The 9,321-nt window shown below is 42.2% G+C and overlaps 1 non-coding gene across 1 annotated transcript; it reads right to left on the bottom strand.

Annotated features, from left to right (window-relative positions):
• Positions 1-9,214: 9,214 nt before the first annotated feature.
• Positions 9,215-9,321, bottom strand: LOC129402814 (U6 spliceosomal RNA). The gene has a single exon (XR_008628855.1). It is a non-coding gene; the product is annotated as a U6 spliceosomal RNA (small nuclear RNA).

Genomic DNA, 9,321 nt, shown 5'->3' with positions numbered 1-9,321 from the left:
GGAGATGGGATTGGGGAGGGTGGGAGGGACACCGGGTTTACGGGTGGTGGAGAATGGGCACTGGTGAAGGGATGGGTTCCCAAACTTTGTATGAGGGAAGTATAAGCACAAAAGTGTATAAATCTGTAACTGTACCCTCACGGTGATTCTCTAATTAAAAATAAATAAATTAATAAAAAAAAATAAAAATTAAAAAAAAAAAAAAAAAAAAGAAAACTGAAGTCATAAAAAATATCTGGGGGAAATCCTTCTTTGAAGACCTTCCCATAATCTGGGAGATTCCCTGCATTCCTTTGTCTTTGCACTAACAAGCATTTCCTAAAACAATGTGTGAGTATATATACATATATATAAACACGCATGTATATATGTTACATATACTTATATTGAGGTCTGATGAAATTGTACAGGTACTAGGCTCTTGCCTTGCATATGGCCAATACACATTTGTTCCCTATGTGAACACAGAGTGAGGAGTAAGATCTAAACAATGGTGGGTGAGACTCAATAATAATTTTTAAATGTGGTCATGGTGAATGGATTTAAGTCAAAGATATGCCATACATAATTTGCGTATTTCAAGACTTGTTGTAGTATCATGGTCTCCTGAGTACTATTAGTGCAAAACAAATATTGCCTGGTCAAAAATTTTAAAAAAATTCACTTAACCCCCCCCCAAAAAAATAAGTAAAACCTAAATAGTAACACTATGAAATAAAAAAGGTAATACTAATTACATTTTGGGAGTCTTTTCTGCGAGTTAAAAAATATATATATATAATGAATTTGTGATTAAAAAGTCTTGATGTTTATTAATAAGCAAGAGAATTTGGATATTAAGTAGACACAATTTTCAAATACTGATTGCTGCACATTTCTTCAAAAATGTACTGTATTTATATTTCTACAATCTTTCTGATACCCGTGGAGCCAGTCAGATGGACACTTCCCAGGACGCATGCATTCCAATGGTGGAAATGGATTACGCCATACTACCTCTGGGGTTGAGCACACATTTGCTCACTGTGGACATTTCCTAGCGACCAGTTTCTCACAACAACAGACTCAGTCGGAAACTGCACACTGCAGAAGGCAGCCTTGTGACGTAGCTTGTGCTGTCTATAAAATAACACGCATTGGTCTGGGAGTCAGGCACACACAATGGCACAAAAGCGAGAACACATACATCGCATCTAAGCATGGGTTCATGTCGCATTGCAGAACTCCTGCCTAGGCTGTAACTTCACCATTCCCAAAAGTTTCCTCACTGTAGCTCTCTCCACTGGCCCCAACCTCGAGTGGCTGAATGAAGAACACTTGGGAGGGATCTAAGACACGGAACTAAAAGACCCAATTCAACTAAGTCACAGAATTGGCTTCTGTGTTTGTCGGCTCACCCTGCGCAGTGAATTCAGGAACTGTGGAGAACTGCTTCTCACCCGGACTCCAAGTCAAGTTCGAAGGGGACACATCAGTCCCATGAAGGGAGTTCTAGAAAGGGAACAGTGGGAAATGCCTGGGATGGGAAGGGGGGGGGGTCGGGTCACCACAGAGCAGAGGTGCACTGCCGTGCAGTGAGGAGAGAGCAGGGATGAACAGAGGTAGGGGGAAGGGGGCTGCAGCTCCCCACATGGGAGTCCCCTTCTACATATCCTGGTACAGGAAGCTTCCTTACCACTTTCCTGTCGATGATTTAAAGTGGTTCGAGAACAAACTTAGACGGGGCACTGTGTGGTCCCCCCATTCTTCAGGAGCTTCAGGGGGCTTTGCCTTAGCAGGAACAGAGCCAGTTTTCCTGAGGGTGAAGAGAGGAGTGCCTCCTTATACTTTCCTCCCCATCGGGAACAAGTAGAGCTTCAATCACACTATTTTTTTTTAACATGGGACCCACAACCTAGAATGGAACAAAAGGGTGAGAAACTGTCCAAGTTCATCATGTTGACCAAGACCATGCATGGTAACTCGCAGTTCCAGAAGGCCAAATCTAAATGTTGGATATAGGAGTCTCTGGTGGACAGTTCCACAATGAAATTGACCACATCATAGTCAGTCGACGGTTTTGCCTGACCAATGTCATTATTGTCCCAAAATTTCAATTGGGATCAGACCACCATCTCCTTCATGCAAAATTCTACTTCAAGGAGCGGGGAGAAAGGGCTGCAAAGTTTAAGAAGAGAACTCCCAGAATGAACACCAGCTGGGAGCTCTTTGGCACTATTGTGGCAATATTGGAAGATGCCATCGTTGACAACATCAACGAGGAATATGATCAACTGGTTCAGCACCTCCATCATTGTTCGAGGAACACTGAGAGAGAGAGAAAGCCACAAACAAGCGACACCTGTCTTTGGAAACTCTTGAGCTCATTCACTAATGCGGTTTGGCGCGAGCCTCAGGCAATCACAAGATAACATCTGAGCTCGCAAAGCTGTGCGGAGAAGTGATAAAGGAAGACCTCAAAGAGAGAGCAGCAGTGTTGGCCGATGCAGCTGAAGCTGGGAAAAGTATTTGTAACACCTGCCTGTCCTTTGCCAACTATAAGGCCAAGATGACTGCTCTCAGATGTCCTGATGGATCTATCACATCTTCCAGAAGGGTAATAGGAAAGGTTATCCACAACTTCTACTTGAATCTCTTTGATAGCCACGTCGACCTGCCCAAATACCAAATTCCACAGGATGGATATGTCGTTCCCAGAGTTCTCCCTTCCAGAATCCAACACACCATTTCATCTGTAAAGAAGCGTATAGCACTTGGTCCAGACAAGGTCAGACCCGAACACCTGAAGAATCTGCCACCAGTACTCAATACGCTGACTTGGCTCTTCACACACTACCTACCTGAATGCAAGGTTTCGTCCCAATGGAAGATCAGCAGGACCGTCCTGTTGTACAAGAAGGGAGACATCCACAACATTAAAGAATATCAGAAGCTGGAGTAACAGCACAGTGGGTAGGGTGTTTACCTTGCAGACAGTTGACCCAGGTTCTATTCTCAGCATCTCATATGGTCCCCCAAGCACTGCCAGGAGTAATTCCTAAGTGCAGAGCCAGGAGTAAGCCCAGTGCATCGATTTTGACTCCAAAAGCCAAAAAAGAATATCACACAATCTCTCCAGTGCGTCTAATGGCATAATTCTCAAAATTTGTCCATTTTAAAGTTAATCAATATATTCATGTTAACCTATATTTATTAAGATAATTATGACTTACACAAAATTGAAAAAACTCTGCATTTCTATTTTTTTAGATTTTAGAATATTTTAATTTGTATTAAAAATTAAATTTTTAGGTACTACCAATAGAGTATCACATATTTATCATTATAATATATATACAAAATAAAACAACACAATCAGAATGTTTATATTTTAGAATGTTTAAATGTTTTCCAAGAGTTTGGAAACTCAATGCAGTAATCAAATGTAATGTTTACAAAGAAGATTATTAAGACTTATTTTTGTCATTTGTATAATTTTATGGATGCTGGGATATTGAGCAAAAGTACAGGGAAGGGTTGTGACAGGTAACTGATGTTTAAAGAGACATATTTATTTCTTTATCTTTGATCTTGGTCATTAATCTGCATTACCATTCGTTAAAGACAGGAACATTCTAATCTTTAGAGATTCCTGGCTTTGAGTTAAAAAGTCTTTGGATTCATAAAAATGCATAACTCTCAAGAGGTTTACTGGCCAGTTTGCTAAGTCCAAATATGAGTAGACCAGTCTGTAGGTATGAAAAAGATACTAATTATCATAAATTAGGAAACGTTCCAGTCTCTGACATGATTATGAGATGCTTTTAGTATTGGTCAACCAAAACATGTTTCTCTTGGCAGGCAATGCTGAACTTGGTAGGCAATGCTGAAATGGCTGCTTCTGGCAGGAGGTAGAGAGGGCTACTTCCAAGATACTTCCCACATGATTTAATGTTGACTAAAATCCAGTACTCAGTCAGAAGTTTATCAAGTGGAAACACAACATTCAGAGTTTTCATTGAATTTCACCCTTAGAGAGGTATTATCTTGCATGCACATTCCGCCACATTCACGCACATGCTCTAGCTTATGGGCAGAGTTGCTGTCTATAGGTAATGAAAGCAATTGTGTAAAAGAGGAAAGAGAAACATGTAAAAGTAACAAATTCTTATGAACCAGCACACTAATGTTTACCATGAGATTTTGAAAACTATACAAGTGGACACAACTAACACATAATTATTCTTAACATTCTCTGAAATTCAAATTGTGTTTTTATTTGTTATATACGTACTCCCTAAGTTACTCTCCTGTACATAAAATATCCATCAGGTTTTAAGTAAAAGCTATGCCAAATATCCAAATGAACTTATTTTATTAAAAATCTTACACAGGACCAGACCCAGGAGCCTGAAGAGACCCCTTCTCAGCTAAGGTGCCCTCTGAGCAATTGGCCCAAAGGGGACCCTACAAGTCTTAGGAGTGTCTCAGAAGTGGACTGCAAGCCCAACGCAGGCTCCAAGGTGGCCCCTCCTACAACATTACAGCTGGATTGTGGGTGTGACCTCCAGGACAACAGTTGTTCATGGGGCGTCAGTTATTATCCCTTTTCCAGCAGTTGGCACTCACACCTCAGCCTCCATTACCTACTTCTAAAAAGGACAGCCTGTCGATTCCAATTAAGCCAATAGTCCACTAGCATATTCTGTTGCGTGAACGTTCATGCAGTTGGAGGTGCTGAGATAGGAACGTGGAAGAAATGTCTTGATTGGAGGACTAAGGCTCTCTCTGGCTTTTAGCAAAGGCAGAGGGCCTTGTGGATCTCCTTTTATTGATCATGGTACCCCCAAAGGGCGCAATACAGTGACATCACCAAAGGCATCAAAAGATGTTACAGGAAGAACATTGAGGCAACATTATTTCTTTGTATCTGCAGGCCAGTAATCTAGGCCTCCGTAAAGAAGATGCAAAACCAAAACTGAAACCTTCCTTGGGCTAAAAGCACTTGGATTTACATCCCAAAGACTAAGATGGGCCAGAGCCTACAATTTACAATATCAAAGGTCAGGCCTGGCTAACACCATCTGCATGTCAAAGACCAGCCAGGCTTCTGTGAGAGAAGGAAAACTGCTCTTTTCAATATACTGAAATTATTTTTCTGAAGGCAGCTTGAAGGGGGAAAATGTTCAGCTTCATCCAAACCAGTCAGGACACACGAGAAATCTTGCCCATTTTCATGGGTCCCTATGTTCCTGTCCGTAGTATGGTACAGTATACATGGGCTCACCCTGGTAGCTCAGTCCAGCCCCAACAATATTCCAATGAAAATACTGTCAAAACTCACCAAAATAATGTTTGTGCCTCATATAAGGCACAAAGGAGCACCAAAGCAGTGGCACTCTTAAAGGGGAAAAAAAGAGACCACCATTAACATGGCCCATCTAGAATTCCCCCTTGCAGTGAGAGGAGGTCACTGATAATGAGCTGGAGGGACCCACCTCCATCTACCACAGCAATATGAACAAAAAGCAGAGATCCCAAAAGTAAGGATGGATGAAGAAATGAGACCTGAAACCTCACAAGAAAATACCCACAAATACAATCTCTCCAACAAAGAATTCAGAGATGATATCTTGAGGATGTTGAATGAGCTCAAAGAAATAGTGGGACAAACATCCAGTAAATTAAAGGAGGAGATGAAAGAAACAGTGGAATGAACAGCCAACAAACTATGGGAAGAAATGAGAGCAGAAATAAGAAAGCTACAAACAGAAGTATCACTGATAAAAGATTCAGAAGATAAAATGAAAAGCTCAGTGGATGCCCTTAACATTGGAATGACAGCAGTTGAAGACAAAATCAGTGAGCTTGAAGATAAGCTGCATAAATCATACAGGGGAAAAGTATATAATGAGAGAAAGATCTCAAAGTAGCTCAAGGGAGAATAAGAAATCTAGGGGATGAATTCAAGAGAACAACATAAGAATCATTGAAGTACCAGGACAGGGAGGCAACCCCAATGAAGTAGCAAAAGTTAGAGATATTGCTGAGAAGTTCCCAGAGCTGGAGAATATAGGCACCCAGGTCCAAGAAGCCTGAAGGATACCAGCTAAAGAGACCCTAATAAAAAGACTCCAAGACATATAATAATGAGAACCGATGAATACTACAGATAGAGACACAATGTTGAAAGCAGCAAGGTCAAAGAAGGAAATCACATACAAAGGAGCATTCGGTAGATTTACAGCAGAATTATCAGAGGAAACCATCTGAGCCTAAACACACCTAAATACAGTGGTGTGTTATAGTGAAAAAACTCAATGAAATGAATGTCTCACCAAGAATACTTTATCCAGCTAAACTTTCACTCAAACTCGAAAGAATGATACACTATTTCATGGATAATAAACAGGTCAGGAACTTCATAGAATCAAAACCAACCTTAAAGAAGAACTAAAGGGGTTACTGTAATACAAGACAAACTCCTACAAGCACAATAGATCAATAGATCTTGATAGAAAGATGGCACAAAACAATCATGACAATAATCTCTCTCAGTATCAATGGTCACCAGTATCAAATGCACCAATTAAGGGAGGCAGAGTGGCAAAATGTGTTGAAAAACTGAACCCAACATACTGCTACCTAACAGAAACACATCTGAACAGTCAGAGCAAACACAGACAGTTGGGAGTTAATTGACTGAATAATATTCATTTCAGAGTGTCTGTTTTCTCAGCTTAAGCCTCAGTTGCCCTTACTTCCTACCACCCCAAAAGCAGCTTCCAACGAGAGACTGGATGGACCCAGATTAAGCTGGGAGCTATGCTGGCATCGAAATAGGCCAGGCCAAAGTGCCATAATAATTAATTATAAGTTAAAAGCATGGACATTTACAAATTCTGTCATGATACAAAAAGTAACAACTGGGTTAGGACCGTGCTATGGTTAGGAAAGACTAATCTGGCCAGAGCACTGTAGTCTGGGATCTATAGCGAGATGTCCCAAGGAGAGCCGCCTTACAAGCTTAATGTATCACTTACTGTGTCCATGACTAATATTATTCAGGAGTAGAATTAAGACCAATGTTTAAATGGCTATTGGACTAAGGAAAGGAGAAAAACACCCTAGGTGATATTTCGCCCTTGAGTGGATCTCCTGGATGTAGGGGATCAGGAAGGGCTTTAATATTTTAATTGTGCTACCAGCCCTGGGTGTGATTACTACTGCCAAGGTCTGGAGGGTTTGAGAGACTAGAGAGACCAGGACAGCGAGTTGGAGCTCAGAGAGACTAGCAAGGGGAACAGGAGGGGAAGAATGTAGGGGAAGAATATATGGGAGAGCAATGTAGGAGCAGTGTCTGGGGGAGAGGAATCAGGGAGAATCAAGGGGAATCCACGAGAAAGAAAAGAGATTTGGGGAAGTAGAGTCAGAGGAGAATGGAGACGATATTGGAAGAAACTGCAATTGATAACAACCAACCTGGCCCTTATTTCCTCCTTTGTCTGCCCATGGTATCGGCCATCCGGGTAGGGAAGCTGCCTGAGACCACCAAATGCAGGTGGCGAGAGAGAGCTGTGGACTTCTTATTCATTTAATGAATACACACCACATGTCTGAAAGAGCCTTCTGTATCTATCCCTTTCATTCTGAAGGACTTCACTAAGCAGCATAACCTCTAGTTCCATCACTTGTATCACTTGTATCACTTGTCGTCCTGGTCCTGTTGATCTTCGATTTGCTCGAGTGGGCGCCAGTAACATCACCATTTGTCCTTGTCCTGTGCCAATGCAGCCCAATGATATCTGCTTACTCCAGGAACAGGGAGAGCCTCAAATCATTCATTCAGGGATTTGACGAAGAAATCTGACCATCTAGTTGGTGGGAGGCCACGAGGTCTTCTGACATCCCGTGGAATCCAGTTGGTAACAGCTCTAGTCCAGCGGTCATCTCTGAATTGCATTACATGACTGGCCCATCTGATTTTTGATGCCTTGGCAAACTAGACAGCATCCCTGATTCTTGACTGTCAATGGAGGTCAGAACTCTGGATTCCTTCTCTCACTTGAGTGAGATGTGATACTCCTAGTATAGCTCTTTCGATTCCTCTTTGGGATACCCGACTAGCGGTCTCATCCGCTTGATAGGGCCCAAGTCTCTAAGGCATATGTTAGTGCAGGAAGAACAGTGGAATCAAAAAGATGTGCCGAGAGTCAGAGGTTCTTTGTCCTCTTAACCACTTCTTCGACGCTCTTGATGGCATTCCACGCTGCTCCCTTTCTCCTGCGCAGTTTTGGCACCAAGTTGTTCCTCATATTGATTTCTCGACCCAGGTACACATAGCTGCTGCATTCGGAGGTATTCATTCTATTGAGAGCAAATAGAGCTTCAGGAACTAGTTCGTTTTTCATGAGCATTGTCTTATTAAGATTCAGCTGCAGTCCGACCTTTCCACACTCATGGTCGAAGTCAGCCACAGCATTTGTGCTGCTTGGCTAATGTTTGGTGTTATGAGAATGATGTCATCAGCAAAGTGGAGGTGGTGTAATTGCCGACCGTCTATCTTCACTCCCATTCCTTCCCATTCCAGTCATCACATGATGTTCTTGAGGGTGGCACTGAAGAGTTTCGGTGAAATAGCCATGCTCCAGGCCACTCTCCGGACACTTGGGCCGAACCTCATGCATGAGTGAGGCCCCATAAAACCACGTATGTGGAATTTTGCGACCTTGAACTCTACCCAGAAACAAGATCATCTGTCTGCCTCCTCCAATCTCTGGCATCTGAGGGAGGGGGTCAAACCAAGCGCCCCACCCTACCCAAGTCAGATAAATACCTCACCGACCGACCCCCACTACATCCACTACCCAGCCACCACCACGCTCCAGGCAGCTCTCTAGTTCCATAGTCCTGCTATAAATTGCATGACTTTGTTTCCTTAGAGCTGCATAATATTCCATTCTTTATATATACCACAATTCTTAATTCATTCATCTATAATTGCAAATCTACTTATATGCAAATTTCTTTTGTTTCTTTTTTTGCTTTTTTGGGTCACACCCGGCGATGCACAGGAGTCTTTCATGGCTCTGCATTCAGAAATTAACCCTGACAGTGCTCAGGGGACCACATGGGATGCTGGGAATCTAACCCAGGTTGGCCACATGCAAGACAAACACCCTACCCGCTGTGCTATCACTCCAGCCCTTATCTTTTCTAATAGCTGTGTAGCATTAAAGATATGGAACGCTTCACAAATTTGCATATCATCTATGCACAGGGGCCATGCTAATTTTCTCTGTATTGTTCCAATTTTAGTATATGTGCTGACAAAGCAAGCAC

The sequence above is a fragment of the Sorex araneus genome, chromosome 2 (genome assembly GCF_027595985.1).
Source record: "Sorex araneus isolate mSorAra2 chromosome 2, mSorAra2.pri, whole genome shotgun sequence".
Classification (NCBI taxonomy): domain Eukaryota; kingdom Metazoa; phylum Chordata; class Mammalia; order Eulipotyphla; family Soricidae; genus Sorex; species Sorex araneus.
The sequence above is the reverse complement of the archived record's forward strand: the minus strand, read 5'-3'. Positions and strand labels throughout refer to the sequence as shown.